Raw genomic sequence first — 22,209 nt, 5'->3', positions numbered from 1 at the left:
CAACCACATGGTAGCTCACAACCATCCGTAACAAGATCTGACTCCCTCTTCTGGAGTGTCTGAAGACAGCTACAGTGTACTTACATATAATAGACAAATAAATCTTTAAAAAAAAAAAAAAGATGAGATGTCCCCTACTCCTGATCCTTGAAGTCCCAGCAAAATCAACCTGTAGGAAATCCCAGCCACAGCTTGCCCATTACCTACCCATTACCCATTGAACTCTAGGCACAAAATTTTTGTCTTTTGTTTTTGAAAAATATAGTTAGATAGAGTTAGGCAATATGAATTCTGGGAGAAACATAATCTGATAACACAAAAGAAAACTGAAGGATATCGACCCAAATGCCTGTGTACTTTCAAGGGGGTCTGTAGTGACCAAGGACACAGTGGAGAATTTTGCCAAAATAACCATGCTAGCTGTGGACACCCACACAGGACAGCTGACACAGGACCCCTATCTACAAGCTCCATCTTCCATCTGACCCACTTCTTCACCTGGGCCAGAGCAGTGGCCTGATATCCACCCAAATGTATAGACGACAGTTTAGACTACAGTCTATAAGTCTCCCAGGAAGTCCCTAGTGACCAAGGGCATAGGAGATCTGCAGTAACCAGGGGATCTGGAGGTCAGCAGTTACCAGAAACACAGGGGGCCTGCTCTAACTAGGGACACAAAAGGTCCATACTAACCAGACACAACAAGGACAGCAGCTCTAATTCAGGTCACAGAAATATACTTGCCTCCAAAGAGGCTGATTCCAGTCAGAGACACCCAGGCCAGTTAACACCAGAAAGAACTAGATGGCTAGAGGCAAACATAGAATCATAAGCGACAGAACCTGATACAATTTGGCACCATCAGAAAGCAGTTCTCCAATCACAGCCAGCCCTGGCTACCCTAACACACATGAAGAACAAGATAAAATCCTATCTCATGAAAATGATAGGTGCCTTTAAGGAGGATATATAGAACTCCCTTAAAGAAATACAGGAAAACACAGACAAATAGGTAGAAGCCTTTTTTTTAAAAAAAAAAAAAAAAAAAAAAAAAAAAAAACTCTTTAAGAAATACAGGAAAATATCATTAAACAAGTGAAGGACTTGGGCAAAATGGTCCAAGAACTAAAACCAGAAAGAGAAACAATAAAGAAAACACAAAGGGAGGCAGTCCTAGAGATCAACAACTTAGGAAAGAGATCAGGAGCTACAGATGCAAGCACCAGCAACAGAATACAAGAGATAGAAGAGAGAATCTAAGACGTAGAAGATACCATAGAAAATACTGACACATCTATCAAAGAAAATGCAAAGTGTAAAAACCTTCTAACCCAAAACATCCAGGAAATTCAGGACACAATGAAAACCCAAGAATCAAACCCAAGAATAATAGGAATAGAAGAAGGGGAAGAATCCCAGGTCAGAGAGCCAGAAAACATCTTCAATAAAATCATAGAAGAAAACTTCCCCATCCTAAAGAAAGGAGTCTGCATCAGGTCCCTTGCATATATAGAATGACTTCCGGATTAGTGCTTTTATCGGGTTCCTGAATGAGCTAATGAGTGGGTCTTTGATTCTTATGCCTTGTCCTCTTCTGGATTTTTTTTTTTGCAATACTGATGTGGTAGACTTAGTTTTATTTTATTATATTTTAGTTCATTTAAAAAAATCAGAATATTTATTTTCAGTATTACTAGAATCAAACCAGGTATAAGTTACCCAATAGTTAATGAAAGAAATACATCACAGCTCTTCCCATAAAAGTACACGTTCTTCATATAGATGCTAGGGTCTCTACCTTTTAAAGTACAAATACACTATTGCAATAAGTAAAGCAGAAGTCATAAAGGTCTGTCGTCCTCTGCATTATGAGTAGTTACAAATTTCTGTAATAGTCTCCATTTCTGCAAATAAACTTCTCAAATATGGGTTGAGAGCTCCATTTATCTCTGGGTGTAAGGATAACTTTTTACGATTAGATTATGAATTAAATTGGTTTAGGAAAGTGAAAGTCCCAGCATTGTCTCTAGGGTCAATGGTGTCCCTAGCCATAAGTAGTAGACAACCTTTATAGCACCAGGCATGAATTTCCTCCTAGTACCGGGACCCCATGCTTAATTATAGTACTTGATTAGCACCCGAATTTAAATGACACTACAATACCATCAGCAATCCTGCTGGTGCAGCCAGTATTGAGCTTTGTAGCTTTTGCAGCTTGATACAACTACCCATTTACTCTTCTTCCTTGACAGTACCTCCTGGGAAGCAAGCACTAGGAGGGCCAGCCATCAGCAAGGAGGTTTCCAGGTCAGTTTCAGCTCCTTTATTCCAAGCCCTGTGTCAGCCTTGTAATGTATCCAGCAATAGGATCTTCTTGTTTTCTTTACATTTTAATTTTTTAATTTATTTTTTAACACTCAAGATTTCATGCCTGCCCCCCATCCACCCTCTGTCTGCTCTACATCCCATACTATTGCAGTAAAACTCCTCCCAAATATGCCCTGGCAATGAAAACACAACACAGTTAATATGAATACATGTTGTGCACCTAGATTGGGCAGATCTACCGCTACACTACCATCTTCCACATCTATGAGACCCCTTAGAACTTGCGGATTCTCCAGGCCATGTGCTTCTGCTCTGCTTTTCTTCTTCTTCTTCCTCCTCCTCCTCTTCCTCCTCCTCCTCCTCCTCCTCCTCCTCCTCTCCCTCTTCCAATTTTCTCTTCTCTCTCCTCTCCTTCTGTTCCACCTTCCCTTTTATCTGCCCAATCATCAGCTCTCCTTTATTTTACAAATTAAGGTGGGAAGCAGGTTTACAGGAAATCACCTGAGTGCTGACTCATTCCACTCACAGGAGAATGGAATTAACATCAAATATAATTAGCTCCAGGGCTATCCACAACACCACACCTCCTTCCCTTCTTTAAGTGGCAAAACACCACATAGGTAGATATAATTTGTCTTATATTTTACTTGGGATAGGAGATTAAATAAACTTTCTAAATACTTGAATAAATGTTTTCATTATTGAAACTGCTCTAGAGAATATGTCTTGAAGAATTTCTTCCTGCTCCCTCTCACTGTTTCTTCCAAAACTTATATTTCCTTTTTAAAAAGACATATGGATACACATACACACACACACACACACACACACACACACACACACACACATTTACATTTAAAGTTTTTTTTATTAGCTCCTTCTATGTTTACTTTATGTAATTTAACTTGGTTAATTATTTGGTATTTTATTGAATTCTAATGATCACGTTCTGTGTTATTCAATCTTTTATTTCTATCCTTAGAACAATTCCTAAAATGACTCCAAAATCACTGAAAAATTACTACCATGGGCACTGTCAGATTTTTCAGCCTGTTCAATCATTGGTGTGATACATTATTTGACAAAAATCAACCCCTGAATTTGTGAAGAATTCATGAATAGTACTGTTCTATGAGTCAATGCATATAAAAGAAAACTTCCATATAAATGCTAAAAGAAATAGTTCTTGAAATTCTGAAATACCTTGCAGACAATGTGAAACTCTACTTGTACCATTAGTGTGCATACTGTTTACTTATATTCCAAGGACCTCTGTTTGGGGGATACAAATAAGCCACCCATGATGAATGCACCACTCAGGGAAGAATCGCAGAAATACTTACATGGTGTTTACAATTACATTCCAGGGCAAAGGTCTTACTAATTTCTATAAAATAATGGATTTCACAGTGCCACTTTCTACTTCTACATAATGTTCTTTGTTCATAATGCCTTCTGCTCCAATGATGTTTATATTTGGGTCAGCTAAAATCAAGGAGCACCATTTTTCTTTATGAAAAAGGCAAAATAATAAAACACTAAGCTCCAAAGAAGCCAGTACTGTAGGAGCATTGGCTATCCAGTCATTGTTCTGAAGCTTAGAAACTCTCAGCCATATAAGAGGCTCTCACATTAAATATTACTAGAATAACTAGAAACACAAATGTGAGCCTTTATGGTTATTCTCGGAAAATAACAAAGCAGAGTAATTCCTGGACTGGAACTTTTTAAATGATCATGGAACCAGAACAACAACAACAACAACAACAACAACAACAACAACAACAACAACAATGACAAAACAGACCCAGCTCATTCTCTTTAAATAAAACATTTGGTTTAAGAACCTATGGTGAGAAAAATCACAGACCCTAGGGGAGAACCTACCACTATTATTCAGTTAAAAGGACATAATATTAAATCATCTCCTAATGACTTATCACTCTACCTAGAGATTAATGTGTCTCTCAGCCTTCATCAGAAAAGCTTTTACTTAAATCAGCAGATGGCCATTAACACAGTGTTTCACAATTAGCCAAGGTACAGTGCGTAAGAGGCTAGGGAATGTCTAGCTCTAAATGGAATATCTATACTACATTCTCTTCTTAGGGCTTGGGGATGATTGTGAAAGGGAAGAGAATGAGCATAAGAGCCAGGTCTTCTGGACAGATCGGGGAAGGTGCACATATGAGCCCACAGTACTTGTTATTACTATATATGTTATTAACGCCATGCCATTTGAAAGCCCAGTCCAGACTGTATGTCAGAAAAGAGGGGATACTATTGCATGGAGCTTCACTCTCAAGTGAGAAGCTATTCACAGGCATTAGTCTCAGACGTTCAGCTGTCTGTAGGATTGTAGTGACTCCTTGGTCCATAGGGCTCTAGTAGAAGGCCTCACATCCGAGAATATTTGAGCAGCACAAACCAAATCACAGAACACAAAATTCTGAAAGGACCCATAACATACAAAAAAAAAAAAAAATACAATGAAGTTTAGAACAGGCAAGGAAAAGAGCAATCATTTCTCAATATCAACCTAAAGATGAAGGACATATGCACACAAGTGTAGAACTGTCTAAGCTGCTATCCTTCCCCAGAGTTAGCATTGCACATCTATTTTTCTACTGTGATGAAATCAACATTTTCTGCTGTTGGAAATTTGACATATAGGAGAACAGCAAATAGTTACCATTCTTTCCTGGCTTCTTTCACGCAACACTACGTGCTCCAGCTATACCTCAGCTTTGACTTCTGTTCAGTCAAGAAGTTCAGGAGCTCCCGATATCCCTAGGACTGTGCTAGCATAGGGACGAAGCAATCCAACGACCATTTTCTTATTTTAGCAACTATGAGTTTGGGATTCAAAATATGGTCATAATTTTATGTCATCTCTTGATGTTGATAGACTAAATAAAAAATTATTCGTTCATTTTTTTTTGTACTTTATTAACCTCCCCTAAGTCAGAACTTTCGCTAAAAAAAAAAATAATAATAGTTTTTATATCTCAACACTAAAGCAATAGAGCCAGGACTGCACATAGATATTGTTAGAATTGAATACGGATTTATAAGGTTACAATCTTATTCTTATACGTGGTTGCATTTACCAGGTAGAAACTGTACAATTTTGTATCCAACAAAGTATGTTATCTGTGAAACCAAGATGAGTCTTTAGCTACCACTCTAAAGCCTACAAACAGCAGGCTGGGGAGCTAACTTAGCTGTGCTTACTAAATTATACTTAAGATGTACAGGAATTAGTAGATTTCTTTGAAAACTTACGTACAGTGGACTTGAGAGAAATGAGGCAGGAAGAGCTTAAGAAACCACATCAGCTGAAAAATCCTATGACATTAACTTCCTGCATAATCATCTGTGAGCAATGAATAGTGTTGCAACCTATTTCAATTTACAGAATCAAAATCATGACTGGAGGTCACCTGTCTAATCCCCGAGAATAGCAGCTTTAAAAAGAAAGATGTCTGGGTAATAACATGCCCATTATCTGCTTCTTATAGGTAACCCGCTTTTACCCTTCGACCCACGAATCTACCATGCTGAAATATATGTGAGAATAAACGCTTCGGAAAATGACAAATTAGTGCCAGTGAATCAGCACTCCCAGCTGGGAGATGTCAGTGCAGTGGATGCTGCATGCACAGACGATGTTCCCAGAAACGGTAATCAGTTCAGTGAAGGACGGGAAGTTTTCTCATTAAATCATTTGGGGTTAAAGACAGGAATAGAGTGAAAAATGGAGAGCTATGCTTCCAATGGTATAAATATCAAGAAGCTTTGATGACCACCCACATTTCCTTAAAATTCATCACATACTAAAAGATCCCCCCAATAGAGACTTCTGCTTCCCTTCCTTTGGGATAGGAATGGTGTCGTCTATCACAAAGAAAGATTTTTATTTCTATCCCTACACTATTACCTATAAAAGTAAGCATCACCTTCAGAGTGACACAAGAACCATATTTATAGCATTTTTAGTAGCTTCTTACTTAATGTCATTTATAAATATTAATTAAATCCTGATTTCATTGTAAGGTCTGGACTAATTGAAGTTTGGAATAACATATTGGTAAATTAGACAAGATAATGAAAATTGCTAAGTAGTAAAAGCATCAGATTTCAACTAAACTCAAAATAACATGGGAACTATAGTATAAGACTTAAACACCCTGTTCTCAGTTCTGTGTATATTGGATGTTAATGTAATTTATGAAGTAATTCATGAGTCTGTACTGTCTTGGCATCTCATCAAATAAGAATTGAATACCTAAAGAAATTATTATTCTATGACAACTACTTTGAAACAATGATATCCTTTACAACTTTTGCATATTCGAAGAGTAGAAGAGGTCTTGGTTATACCTCTTTCCCTGTATCTCAACAAGATAATAATAATCTACATTTCATCAAGTTCAAGATGAAATAAAATAAAATTAAGTGTCCTAAAATTCTACTTATGTTTATCAGCCTTGCAATTCTGTGACTTGGTTACTATGGTTCATCTAAAAATCTTAAATATATGATCTTATGCTACAATAAGAAAAAATATTCAGCAATTAGGGAGCATCATGAATCTGGTTCTATGAAACAGAAAAAGTAAAAGATAAATGCATGACTGTCAGTATGTAAAACATGCATTAGAATGATTATAGCAATACCTTACCAATATATGCAATGTGTTTCAATTGTCTGGAAGTGTACATAAATGTATCTTAGCATTTCATAAGTATCTGGTTTTGAAGTTCAGTCATACAACCTTTGGCAATAATGAGACTTTTGGTATTGGAGTTAGGTATATACAAGTTTATACTTTACTTTCTTTGGAACTGTGTTGTGATTTGTGGTAGATAATAATACATAAATTTGCTGCGAAGATAAAACAGAAGTCTGAAAAAGTATCCACTAGCTCACCTATATGACAAACATCATTGCGGATGCTTTATAATTGCTGAATTCGTAACTGCTGTTATTTAGCCAAGTAAGGGCTACTGTGTAATGTCTGTGATTAAGATTTGGGATGTGTTTTTATTTTCGTGTGTGTGTGTGTGTGTGTGTGTGTGTGTGTGTGTGTGTGTTGACAGTGGAGGCAGAAGAGGGTGTGAGAAGCCCCAGAACTGGAGTTACTGGGGATCGTAAGCTACTATGGGAATGCTGGATCTGCACCCAGGTCTTCTAGAAAAGCAGCGATAACCAAATCTAACTGTGTTTATATTGTCTGCTAGCCATAATATCTCATTCCTCTATTGAAATGACAAAGACAGAACACTGAATTAGAAAAAAATTGTAGGGTGCAGTTTCCTTTGCTTCCAAGAAAGATACCCCCAAATCAATGATAGATACTGTCTTAGGGGAAAAAGGCTAGAAAAAGGGTATTCCATGAAAATGTAACCAAGAAGCAAGCAGACAAAGCTATTCTAGTATATTATGATAAAATAGACTTCAAAATAAAATGAGACTGAAGAGATAAGAAAAGTCACTTCTGTGATATATATATATATATATATATATATATATATATATATATATATATACATATTACAGCATATTCTGTTCAAACAGTACAGGCAGGCATCCCACTCAGTACTATATGAAAACATATCACATATTGGAACACAAAGCAAGCAACAAAAAATATAGGACAACAGAAATATTAACTTGCACTTTATCCAACTACAATTGAATAAATGCAGAATGCAAAGAACATGAGCTAGAGAAACTATACAAGCTTGTGGATACTAAACAGCACACTACCAAATGATAATTTGTCCAAGAAAGAAAAAAAAAAAACAGTAAGGAGAATTTAGAATTCCCGGAATGATGGTCATTGAGAGGTCGCCTTGGGGACTGGGTAGTAGAATAAAGGTAACATGAAAGTAGAGAGCAGGAGGAGAGATGGAAGAAGGCTTAAGCAAAAAGTGGAGTGAGGGGGATGGGAAAGTAGGGAGTAGATGAATGCTAAACAAAATAGAGCACACATTAAGCTCCTCAAGAACCTGTAATACTGCAATCCAACCAAAAAAAGATATAGTAAAAGGAAACAATAGAACATAGGTGATATGAGAGAAAACTAAGACCTACAGTTTTCTAGCTTCCAAACTCTCATATACCTTTTCATGCTCTCTTTCAGACCCATAGCCCTTTTTTCCATTAATTATAGTTAAATGAACATATATCACATAAACACACAGAGAATATATATAATATATAACATACATAATATAAACACCCTGACATATATACATATACACATATACACATATACTATATACATGTAGTATATAGTATATATAGAATAATATAGTATATATTATATACCATATAATATGTTATATTATACTATATATAGTATATTATATACTATATATATATATATATATATATATATATAATTCTGTATAATGTTATTTTCTTGTATGTTTTCAGGGTTAACTGGTTGATATGATATGACTAGTTAGTGTATTCTTCCCTGGAGAAGACTATTTGACAAACCCTGAGCATTGCTTAGTTGACTGTAGTGCTTTGTATAGAGTTGGGGCCACCTAGATTTTCCCCTACCCTCTTTGTAATGTGTATTGTTTTTGTTCAGCTTATGTTCAGGCATCATATTGATGAGATTGTATGGGTGTAGCTTCTGATGTTGCTAGAAGACACAATCTCACAGCAAGCTCCTCTGGCTCTTACAATCTTCCTGCCCTTTATTCCCAAAAGTATTCTGAGGCTTACCTGTTGAAGGGCTTTGCAGACTTCTGCTCTCTGGGACTGTGCTCCATACCTCTACACTTTAATTGGCTGTGTTTTTCTGTAATGGTCTCTTTCTCTGTCCTCAAGAAGTCTCTTCTGATGAGAGGTGAGGAAGACTTCCGTCTGTGAGTCTACGGACAAATGTCTAGGCTGTTGTTCGGGGTTATGTAGTTTATTAAAATGCTGGTTATGGTTCTTCTCCAACATCCTTGACTTCACTCGCCCTGAGTAGTTGGCTAGGTTTCCAGAACCAGGTATGAATTTTCTTTTTTTGGTCGTTCCTGACTCTTTGAAAGGCAAACCAGAGAAGAAGCAGCCCTCAATAGTGAACAGTGATGCTCCCAGAAAACATTTAAAGGTAAATCTCAGTGTTATGCATGGGTCACCTCGCCATAAGTTATTGACCAGAGAGGTTCTAACGTTACCCCAAACAAGACCATTGCTTTTGGTTCCCTGCCATAATTAGATTGTTAGATCCTTCTGTGCAGAAACCACATATACACTTTAGTTTCAGACTACAGAGACACCAGTGTGCCTCACCAGGGATATTTGCATGCTAAGCTTTAGCAGAGCGAGAAGTTGTTAAATTTGACTGTTTCCGTGATCTTTTCAAGTGCTATATTCTGTTTACTACAATACTGAGCTGCCAAGCAAGATGTTTCTACCAGCACCACAGAGACCAGAATGTTCATGGGGTTAACAACAACCATCTTGATTGGATGTGAGGCTGGCTCCCTGCAATAAAATTCATACCTGGTACTGCAAACATGGTCAAAATTCATGGCTAGAGATGCCATAAACCCTGTAAGCAAGCCTACTGCTACCACTTTTTATAAATAGGCATGTTGTCGAACTGCGTCCTTAGTATTTATATTTATGTTCATATATATATATATATATATATATATATATATATATATATATATATATGCTGCTCCTAACTTTGATCAGAGTGACTTCTTATTACAGCGGGTAATGGCTCACACAGAGACACATTACTGTCCAAGATGCTAGAAATAAGCCTCTGTAATTGCTGTGCCATAGATGAGAGATCTACACTAAGCACACTACAAGGGTCAGGGAATAACTATACAGGGTAGCTGGGAAGAATGTAAAAGCCAGAGGGTGGGGAGATATAGTGAATGTTGTCATCTGAACCTCACAAGAACGTTACACACATGACCTCACAGATGACGACGTTACCTACCCACAATCACGCCAGTGCCAACACTTCCGCTATAATCACATTCATACAGAGATCACTCTAACAGGAGTCAACTGAGTAGACAAGTTGTGCTGCTCTTTTGGACAAATAAAAGTTTAGTTCCCTTCGCTCAGGTCAATGTTCTATTCATACCTAGTTGGCCATATAATGCTGTGTTTCTATTGCAGTTTGGGGCTTGGTCACCAACTTTTATCTCTGTTGCTGAAATATAGGGGAAAAGTCAACCACTAACTTCTGGTTTATCATCAAGACAGGTGAGTATAGTGCCTCATATTACCATTGCGTCATAGAATCTAAGTAGCAGAGCAATAGTCTACAAGACTTATCTGGCAAATGCTGTCAACCTGTGTTTGAGGTACTATTGATGAATTGAAAATGTATTTTTCTAGTTTATAAAATAGTGTTGAGACAAGATAGCCTTAAAACATAACACCGTGGGCAGAATTTTACTCTTAGTAAATATGTATCCACACTCCAGAAAAGAGTATTGAGAAAATTTAGGATTCAAAAATTGTCGGTGCCAAATACGCTTTGAAATAAAGATATTTTAAAATAAATGCTAACACTATTTGTTATAACCTAAACCATAAAACTATTTTTTGGAAGGCACATTTTGCTTATATGTGGGGGGTGTGTGTGTGTGTGTGTGTGTGTGCAGGTTTGAACCCTAACTATAAAAGAATAAATCTAGGTGTAGCTCTGTCTGCTTCAATGCTTCCAGCTACAACTTTGTCCCATTTGAAACAAATTGTACCTTAAATTTGAAGGCAATTTTCTGTAGTTTGGTGTGCAGTACAGATTTCATCTTTGATATTTAGTAAGCCTGAGATCTTTCTAAGTTGTGAAGTCTGCATGTCTGCAAACTAGGATGTCTGTGTTTGTGTTTATTACCCTTTTCATGCATGCCTTGAAATGACTAAATTACAGGTATTTTACATGTGTTTTGTGGTACAAGACAGATACAGTCCACTGGTATAATTTATCTTGAAACACCCTGTTTTACAAAATTACAGAAAAGCACTGCAATTTGCTCAAATTTTTTTTATTTCTAAGACTATGGTAAAAAATCTTCAAAGCCCAGAAGAAGCCTCCTAGATAAGAACTTAGCCATGTAATAAACAATTTTCATCAAAGCTCTGGGTTTGGGAAAATAGAGTACAATTGTAGATTTAAAATCTCTATAATGTTTTGTACTTATTAGCTATTTTGTATTTTGTATTTTGACCTAATTCAGCCACCAAAGACACATACTTTTATACAAGATTAGACACACATACACGTGAACACACACACAATCACACACCCTTGGCAGACCAAATCAGATTATCTACAATCACGGTAATTGTGGAGAACAAAATTGTTCACCTGTGCTCTGTGGCTGTCTTTTGGATTCTGTGTTTGATCCCAGGTGACTTCTAATGTTACGTGAACACAAGTGTTCTTCCCATTTCCAGTGACTCCTTTTTATTTAAAGATATTTTCATAACAACCTCACAATGATTTTATTCTTCCTAGCCAAATAAGAAGCCAAAAACTCAGTAGAAACTAGTAGATCTCATGACATTGTATTATGATTCAAGATTTTTAAAATGAGGAAAATAATTTCTGCAGGTCTTCAAGCCATTTTAAGTATTTTGTGCCTTAAGAATTATTTTGAATGTTCTTCCTTCCTAACATTTAGCTGAGGTTTTCTACATGTTATGAATGCATGCCTTATTTTGTTAGTGAAAGTTGGTTGATTGTGAATTTATTAGTACATCAAAATAAAAATATTATTATTTATAGAATATAGACCTTTGGGTATCTGAGTGATGCAGTGATTTATAGTTTGAAAATTTTTGTCACTGAGCCTTTGTTTCTTCTGACTATATAAAATACTGGACAATCTATGTATGTATCATTAATTTATTTAAAAGTTAATTCTGCATCATTACCCATTATTTGAAATAATTCTTGATGCAAAGTGGATAATTACTTGCTGTGTTTCTCAAACCATGTTGTTTAAGGAGAGTTTTGTATTCCTATGACCAACAACTTCAGAATGGCTTTCTCCCACCTGGGACCTGGGTATGTATGTGCACATAACTCTTAGTGGGAGGACCATCACTCTATGTGATATAATGTGCCCCCTACACCCACTTATTCATGTTTTTTACAATAAGCTTACAACATAATTTATTTCCTGTGCTTGAAAACATCCTTAATGTCTCTCTTCTCCCCATCGTTTCCCTCCCTTCTTGCTCCTTAGCTAAGCTCTCTCCCCCTATGCCTAGCCTCTCCCTTTAGAGCATCCTTCTCCGACTTTCCTCCTCTTCTCCAGAGTTCTTCTTTCCTCTCTTCCACGTGGTCCCTTTCTAGTTTACTCACTTCTTTGGATACTACAACTTACATACTTATACCTAAAGATTTAGAGATAGAATCTACAAATCAAGCAGAAAATGCTATATTTGTCTTTCTGGATTACCTCATTCACTAAAATATTTCTTAATTCCACCTATTTACCTGCAACTCCATTTCTTTTTTACAACTGAACAGTATTCAACTGTGGACCTTCATTGTATTTTCATTTTTTGCATACCCACAGAGAACTATAGCTCTCGACCCTCACTAAAAGGTCCATTTTGTAAAGAAGGAGACTATTTCTAAGAAACACAGCTGATGCTGGTCAGTGGTGGCAGAGACAGGCTGATCTCTGAGTTTAAGGACAGCCTGGTCTACACAGCAAGTTCCAGGGCAGCCAGGGCTACACAGAGAAACCCCTCTTGAAAAACCAATTAAATGAATAAATATGCAAATAAACAAATAACAAACAGATAAATATAAAAAGAAAAAGAAGAAAGGAAGGAAGGAAGGAAGGAAAGAAAGAAAGAAAGAAAGAAAGAAAGAAAGAAAGAAAGAAAGAAAGAAAGAAAGAAAGACCAAAGGAAAGAAAGAAGAAAGGAAAGCAAGCAAGCAAGCTAATGATAATGTAGAGAAAAGTAACTTTTAGGTTCTCAGCTCCAATGGTTTATTAGCAAGCAAACCTCTACACTTAAGACAAGAGGAAAATATCAGAAGATGGAGTAGAAAGATTCTACAGACCTTTAGGAATGACAGAGATGAATGCAGTCACAAAATTTCAACAATGTGTTGTCTAAACAAAACTTGCATAATGACATCAGTTGACATGCCTATGTGGAAAAGGAAATTTCACATGGTCTCACTCTAGATGAAGAACTAGAGTTGTTCAATAACTGCTAAAAGAGATAAAATTGGTTTTATCAAATGTTGCACTCCCTCATTGGTTCTTCAATCCTAGCTGGTCGACTCTAGACACATGTACACATAGGCGATGCTTAATGGACTTATAGGTCATATATAACATGTGAGTCCATACATAGGCATATTTATACACATGTAACAATAATAATAAAGAAGATATAATGCCTTTAGGAGAGATGTGATTTTTCAGGAGGAATTTGAATGGGAGGGAGAAACTGAAGTGTTGTACATGCAATGCTCATGTATGAGGTTTTTAAAAAGTTAAGAAAAATAAAATAATTACACTTGCTATAAATTTTGTTGAAGGATTTGATGACAATATAACCAATCTCTATTAAAGACTAAATAGCAGAAGTTTTATTCAATATTTCAAATGCTGTATTCCATTTTCATCTCAGAACAAATATATATATATATATATATATATATATATATATATATATATATATATATTCAAGACAGGGTTTCTCTGTGTAGCCCTGGCTGTCTTGGAACTCAATCTGTAGACCAGGCTGGCCTCGAACTCAGAGATCTGCCTCCCTCTGCCTCCCAACCTCTGGGATTAAAGTCATGTGCCACCACTGTCTGGCATTTATTGCCATTTTTATTCATTTACAGAAAACTGAAGTTAAAGAGGTTATACGCCGACTAGTGTCATAAGATCTGCCTTTTACGCCTAGGCATTTTGACATTAGAATCCATATTTTCAAGAACTGCATTATCCTGATTAGTGGGATGATATTTAAAGTATGGTGCCAAAAAAATTAACAAGTGGTGACAGAGACGGCACCTTCATATATTAGTGTTAAGAATATAAAGTGAGAACACTCATGGAAAACCATATGATGACTCTTCAAAAATTCAATAACATTCCTAAAAGATCAAACAATTTAGCTTCTGTGCTGTCCAACAACAAAATGAAAGCAGGGACTCGAAGGAACATTTGCAAATCTGTGTTCACGGTAGGTCTTCTCAAAGTAGCTAAAAGATAAAAAACATCCACGGTAATCATCATTGTATAAATGAGTAAACAGACAAATTGGTATGTGCATACACAGAAATGTTATTATATTTTAAGAGGGGAGGACATTCTGACAAAGGGCACAATGTTTGTGACCATGGAGGACTTCATGCTAATAAAAATAAGCCAGTCAAAAGGGAACACACAGTGGTTTCTATTTGCATTCGGTGCCTGCAAGTGACAGGCATTGAGAAAGAAAGCTAAGGAGTGCTTTGGGAAAGGAAAGGTTGTTCAACACAGTGAAAAGAGCTTGCTATAGGTGGCTGACAGTTAACAGTAGCCTAACAATATAAATGCACCCAGTGTGCTGTCACCCAACAACACATGGAAAGTTCATGTCAGGAATTTTATTGCAATTTTGAAAATCACCAACTGATCTTTTAACAAAAAAAGTAAATGTGTACATTTTTTGAGCATGCATGTGTGGGCTGGTGGAGGGAGAAAAGGATCTAGTTATTCATTTGAGGAAAACAAAAAGATCAGAGCCACTGGCAAAGCTCTTGCTTTGTCATTAAATTTTACTTGCCACAGTTTTTGAACACTGAAATTTTCATGTATCCACTGTTACAGAATCAAAGGTAAAACATAATTCATACTGCAATTTTTATTGCTACATGAAAACTGACATCTTCTAATTAACTAATCACGATTTTGGAAAAAAACAGTACACATTGCTTCATAAATCAGGCATCAAACCAAAAAGCAGGTCAGGGGAAGTTTCTTCTAAAGACGTTGGAATGCACACTTTAATTGCTGAGCTATCTTTCCTTTAAAGTTGTAAGTTCCCAATTTTGGATATCACAGTAAATTTGACACAAAAGATAGCATCTTAACACAGCACTACTTAACAAAGATGGCTGTCATTTCTGTCACAGGAAAGCCCTGTCAGGGACCACACTTCTACTTTTCTGTTGCCATAGAGACCACGTTTCCTCTTGTGATCAAAAGTAAAAGATGCAGCTCAGTGTCATGGTTCGAATATAAAGAATTGAAACCTCTTCAGAAATATATACAAAGGCTGAGGAGCAAGTCACGTCTCATTGGGATTTCAGTTATACAAAGTGAAATTCTAGAGTATCAATGGTGGGGCAGGAAAGAAGTTGAAAGAGACGGAGAACTACGCATGCAGAAATGAATTGCTATAAAAAGCATTCATGAGATGGAATCAATGTATTGTTTCTAGATTCATCTCTAGTCATTCACAAAACAGTGCTGATAACTCATGTTCAATTTGTAAGACAAACTTAGGTTGAATTTCACAAAGATAGTGCAGTTTAACACACTAATAAAAGACAGACAGCAATCCTAATATTAAGTGTTTTTGTGGTTGTATTTTGAATTGTTTTCATTCTTATTCTGAAGTCTATTCCTGAATTTGAGAGCATATTAGTGAATGGTTTATATTTGGAGATCTGAGTTATCTGAGTAACAGAATTAGCCAAATTAAAATTAAAGTATTGGAATTCATTAAGTGATTGAAAATGCATGCCCCACATTGATTGTGAAAGGCTACTTGTATAATCCGGGTATTGTGAAGTTTGGGGAAGACTGTAGTAAGGGTTTCTTCAGTGCTTTCAAATAGAAAGTAGCAGATTTTAGAGCTCTTGCTTTGTCATTAATTCCAATCAGTTGATATTATTGCATGATATTATCATTTATAAAGTTCATAACACAATACCAGAAAACGAGAGAGGAAACTCATGAAGTTTGAGGTATGTTGACAACTTTGTGTTGGGGTATAGTTACTGCAGTTTTGAGAAGCTAACAGATCTCGGCCCCAAAGTTAAAAACCTCTGCTATCTTGAACTTTCTCTCCCCTGTAGATTAGAAAAGAGGGTTTGTTTCATTACCCTTTGCATCCAAGTTGGATATTCTAACTTTCAAAACAAACAAACAAACAAAAAGATGAACTTTACAATGAGCCACTAAAACAATTGTTTAGAAATAGGTAAGGAAAAATTTTCTTGGAGAAAAATAAGTGTTTGAGAACACACACACACACACACACACACACAGAGAGAGACACACGTGTGCGTGTGTGTGTTATACTATATACAAAATATACAATATGTATATTAGTGCCATCAATATTATATGGTTCATATAGCCTTTACAAGGTGAAACACTTTTGAAAACAATTATCTACTATTACTAAGAAAATCGATAACCTATGGGCTTATAGTTCTGTAGAACTGGTTTCAGATATACATTGACATGGACACTGCATACAGCTAAGCCCTCGAAATTTACATAGACATCAAGGTAACCATAGCTAACTGTGATGTTAGGCTAATATCTAAAATGGTGTTATGAAATGCCACTGAGGAAGGAATCTTAGAAAAAAATTGGTTGACATTTTAAAAAAAAAAATGGCTCTAAGCCACAGCCAAACAATAAGCAGAGTTTGGGGACCCTGTGGAAGAGGGGAGGGAAGAATTGAAGGAGCCAGAAGGGTCAAGGACACCATAAGAAAACCTACAGAATCAACTCACCTAGGCCCATAGAGATTCATAGAGACTGAAGTGCACCAATCAAAAATCATACATATTTAACAGTTCTGAGGCTAGGTTTTTATGTGAGCCTCCTAACAGCAGCAGCAAGTGCTGTCTGACTCTAGTGCCTGCCTTTGGATCCCTTTCCCCAAGTTGGGCTCCCTTGCCTAGCCACAAAAGGAAAGGATGTGCCTAGTCCTTCTGCAACTTGATATGTCAAAGCTGGGTGATATCCAGAGGAGGCCTCTTTTTTTTTTTTTTTTTTTTTTTTTTTTTTTTTTTTTTTTTTTTTTTTTTGGAGAAAAGGAGGAAGGGGTGAAAGGAAAAGGAAAGTAGAGGGAAAAGGAGAGGGAGGAACTGGAAGGAGAGGAAGGAGAGGAAGCTTTTGTAAGGATGTAGCACCAATGAATAACTTAAGAAGTGGCCCTATAGAAAGGTGAGAAATCCCAAGGTATTTGATAAAGAAGAAGGTGGATTTTTCCTTTTGTTTTGTTTTGTTTCAATCTGTATATAGTTTGGGGTCTTTAAAGTGAACACTTCTTTTATTTTCCTGCAATTATGATATAACTACACATTTTCCCCAAGCAAGAGGAACAGGCAATTTGATGTGAGACTGTGTCTCCTAGGAAAGTTAGAAGCTCTGTCCATATGTCTCTCCAACATGACTGCCTACACACATGACCTTAAGAAGACAGCTCGAACACAGTAATATGAAGGAGGATGAGATGATCACAAGGTCTCAATCCTGCAAAAAAGGCAAATCTTGTTTTTATTTTAGCATTTGCCTGTTTGATTCCTTAAAGTGTATATCTGAAACTACATTACAAACTTTGGATTTTAAGATTTTTGAAATAATAATAAAAAATCTAAAATTATCCTCAGATATAAAATTTATTTCTTCCTTTATTCAGATGTAGAAACTAACACAGACAATAATTTGCCTGACACCATAAAATAAAAATGTAACACAGAAGTATTATAAATGTAATTGGCTGTGTTCTAAGAAGTTTACTCTTTACCAAAAATACTGAAAAATAGCCCATAAATTTTACTTAGATCATTGTACCAATAAATGATCTAATGAGCTACATCAAAATCATATGGAATATTTATCCGCAGTTGAATTCAACATTCCATTGGATTCGTCCATTCAATAAAAGATTTCCTATTATGTACAAGGTTTGTTTTGTTTATCCAAAGAAAAATAACAAATTATTATTACTAGCCTTCTTTTAACCTTCTTTTGTTGTTGGTTTTGAGTGTGTGTGTGTATGCACATGTGCTCACACATGCCTGTAAAAGGTGCCTGTGGATGCCAGAAAGCATCAGAAGTTCCTGGAGCTATAGTCTCCAATGTGGGTACAGGGACCCAAACTCTCATTCACTGTAAGAGCAGCAAGTTTTCTTTACTACCAAGACATCTCTCCAGCTCCATTACTGATATCTTTAAAAATAATCTGGAAATTAAAATATATAATAGTGGAAAGAAATGTATAAATTAGCAAATAAAGCCGTATTTTAATCTATTGCTGTCCATTTTTATCCATAAAGACCTATTACATAATATTAATTTTTGATATTTCCCCACATCTGACCTGCTTACAATAAACAGGAGTAGTATGTGGAGCTTCCTTTCAAACTGTGGTGAATACCGATTTCCAACTATATTTAAATGGGAATTATCAGATTACAAAGAGATACTATTTCTTACTACCAAGTTTAACACAGATTGATATGATTTACTTCTACAACCCCCTAGTTCATGGTTTACTTTTAATTTTACAGTTTCCTGCAATAAGATGTTGCATTAGTCCACAGACTACATGATTAAAAATGAATGTCTAACATTATAATTCCATGTTTTTACAAGTGACACAGCATATAACTTTAGCATATAAATGTTGAATATTATATATATATATGTATGTATGTATATATATACATATATATATATGTATGTATATACATATATATATGTATATATATATATATATACTGGTTTCAGGATTTTTAGTGTCAAAATTAAGAACTAGTATCTCTTCAGACATTGTCTACAGCAAAGAGGGAGTCTTCCAAGCTGTATGCAAAATGCTGAAAGAGATGGAGACACAAAGTCCCTACCATTCCTCACAGGGATGTTCCAGTAAGAAATGCCTCATGAACTTATAAACGTCGTTTTTGTCTGTTTCAACATTGCTTGCTAAATAATGAACATTTCTCCTATTCTTGGAAATAGGAGTTTGCTACATTACTATGAAAGAAAAAATAAAAAAAAATCAATCAATAAAATATAAATAAAAATAAATTTTGACAAGCTTCTGCACAAATTGTTCTGTGTGCAGACTTATTTTTATCATGATTCTTTATTCCTGATCTGAGTTCATGAGCATATGTATGCATATTATATTGCAAATATAATTTTAGAACAATGAAAATAATTGCAATAACAGTAGATATTTTGCTTAATTTTTAGAAAGAATGTGTGAAGTATCTTGACATGCACACTCAGCAAAATGTCCTTATTTCCTACATGTGGCTCTAATACTTCAATAATACATTCCATTTGAATGTATCATTTGAATACTATTATTAAAAATATGAATGGAAAATCTTTCACTCTGAAATAAGTTTTAATGACATAATGTGTTTAAAGATTTCACCAATTCTAATGACAGTTATGTTGTATTAACAAACATATTGAAAAAGAAGAGAGATTACTATAAAATTGTGGTGTGATCTATGTAACCAAAATAGCATCGTGCTTACTTTTAAATATCAATTTATATAAATATTTAAACATGTCTACATGTGTGATGTATTCATGACCTTAAAGTACTCTGTGAAATTATAATACATATATTCAATAATTTCATTTGTAACTATTTTATACAACTAAGATGAAAAAAAATTCATAGTTACATTCACTTCAGGTTTTAAGGAATTACACATTAGCTATATGAAAGACTGTATCAGTATAGTAGCCATGATGCATTGCTTATACTGAAGATTAATGATATCATTATACTGTGAGTTTTGATACTATCTTTGCTATTGGTATCAACAAAATAAAAAAAAAAACATTCTCTAAGAGACTAACGTTCTACCAACTTAAATATCTGTGATAATGTTTTGAAACTAATGCATTTGAAAAAAGTGGCATATGTAAATAATATAGTAGGAGGAAGAAGTCACAGTGAAGCAGACAGAATGAACATCTAAAGGAATGGAAAAATAACCTCAGATAGGAAAATTTTGTACACTGTATTTTAATTCTTAAGAGAGAATTATGTGGTAGCATAGGACTCTATAGGGTGCTATTACTCAGCACCATCCCAATACAGAATGAAACACATGATTCAGGTTGTTTCCACTATTATCCCATATTTGCTGTCCTGATAGTATTGGAATCGATCCACATCCTGTGTAAATCGCTGTATAGCTGGTGAACTATTTTAATGAAAAGTAACAAAGCCAAAGATGAAAAAAGCAGGTTATGCAATATGTTACTTAATCCTTTTCAATGAGGTGTCATTTAAGAAATTAATAGACTAAAGACAAAGTCATTAAATACACGCACTCTTTTGAGTTCTTTCTTTATGATTTGACAACTTGCACGGCAGCTGTTCCTGTAAATATGACAATAAATTTCTAAATCTCCAGAGAACTGGTAAACATAGGCAGATGCACTTAACTGCTGGTGGGCAACAAAAGTCAGGCTGCAGGAAACTGTGGCAGTGATGTAGCTCTTGATTAATCTCTAATTACAGTTTTGTCATCTTAGCAGGGAGACAGAGCTGTATCACTTCCTAAGCAAGCAGCATTTTGGCACCTAGCAACGGCTTCTCGGTCCTATTAGCTGCAGTAGGCTCGATGCTGTTACATGGGAGGTGGTTATGGATCACTGCTCTATTATTTATGGAACATCATTTCCAGAGGCCTTCGTGACAGTAGATAAATTAGCAGCTTAATAGGCCAGCACTAACCAAAAACACAGCAGAAGCTGAAGCATCAAGTATGAAATTAAAATGTGACTTGCCTTTAACATCTGCATCAAGCATAAGAAGAATGATGGCCCCTTTATTTCAGTTAATTATTCAACAAGTATAACAGGAGTATGAGCATATGCGTGAAAATCAGCCTTTTCAGTTTGGGAATATTTCATAAAGTATCCTATGTGTTATGTCTCTCAGGCATTCTGTTTCTGAATTCACCTTTCTCCTCCTGAGGAAATTCTCTTGCTTTCATTCTTCAGCTCAGAGATGTTAGGTGGTGAGCATTAATTAGGACCGCTGCAGCTCTAAAGAGCCCTAAGCATCTCTGTAAAAGTGTCTTATTAAGCCCAAATGGGCAAATGAGACCTATTCCCACCATGCATCCATTTCTCCTTCACTTCAGGCGCGATGGATGGTGAAGGCCGAGGACTGACCTCACACCTCTGGCTGATGTCAGTCATTAAAAAGGATATTTCAAATTCTTAAGTACTCCTCTTCCTAAAAGACAATCCACAGGCAGGTTTACATAATTAAATTGATGGAGAATCTCCTCTAATCTTTATGGAAGAGATTATTTTATTAATATAATCCTACCAAGGAAATCTAAAACATGGTATCAAAAAGATGACCTTTCATTTCCTTTATGATTACTATAATTATTTTTTATGAAATGGTATGATACAATGCGTTATATAGTTTTCAGATACACTCATGTTCTAACTCATGATTTTATTGTAAATATATTAGCCTAAATGAAAATATCCAAAGTTTATTTCATTATATCAGTACCATTATTACTGATGGTTTCAGAATGCTTTTATTTGAAGATAAAATAAATCCTGTAAGAATGTAGTGAACACAGAAGTGGATGCTCACAGTCAGCTATTGGATGGAACACAGGGCCCCCAGTGGAGGAGCTAGAGAAAGTACCCAAGGAGCTAAAGGGGGATGCAACCTTATAGGTAGAACCACAATATAAACTAACCAGTACCCCCTGAGCTCGTGTCTCTAGCTGCATATGTAGCAGAAGATGGACTAATTGGCCATCATTGGGAAGAGAGGCCCCTTGGTCTTGCAAACTTTATATGACCCAGCACAGGGGAATGCCAGAGCCAAGAAGCGGGAGTG

Source organism: Mus pahari, chromosome 11, assembly GCF_900095145.1.
Source record: "Mus pahari chromosome 11, PAHARI_EIJ_v1.1, whole genome shotgun sequence".
In the NCBI taxonomy this organism is placed as follows: domain Eukaryota; kingdom Metazoa; phylum Chordata; class Mammalia; order Rodentia; family Muridae; genus Mus; species Mus pahari.
This window is presented reverse-complemented; position numbering follows the sequence as displayed.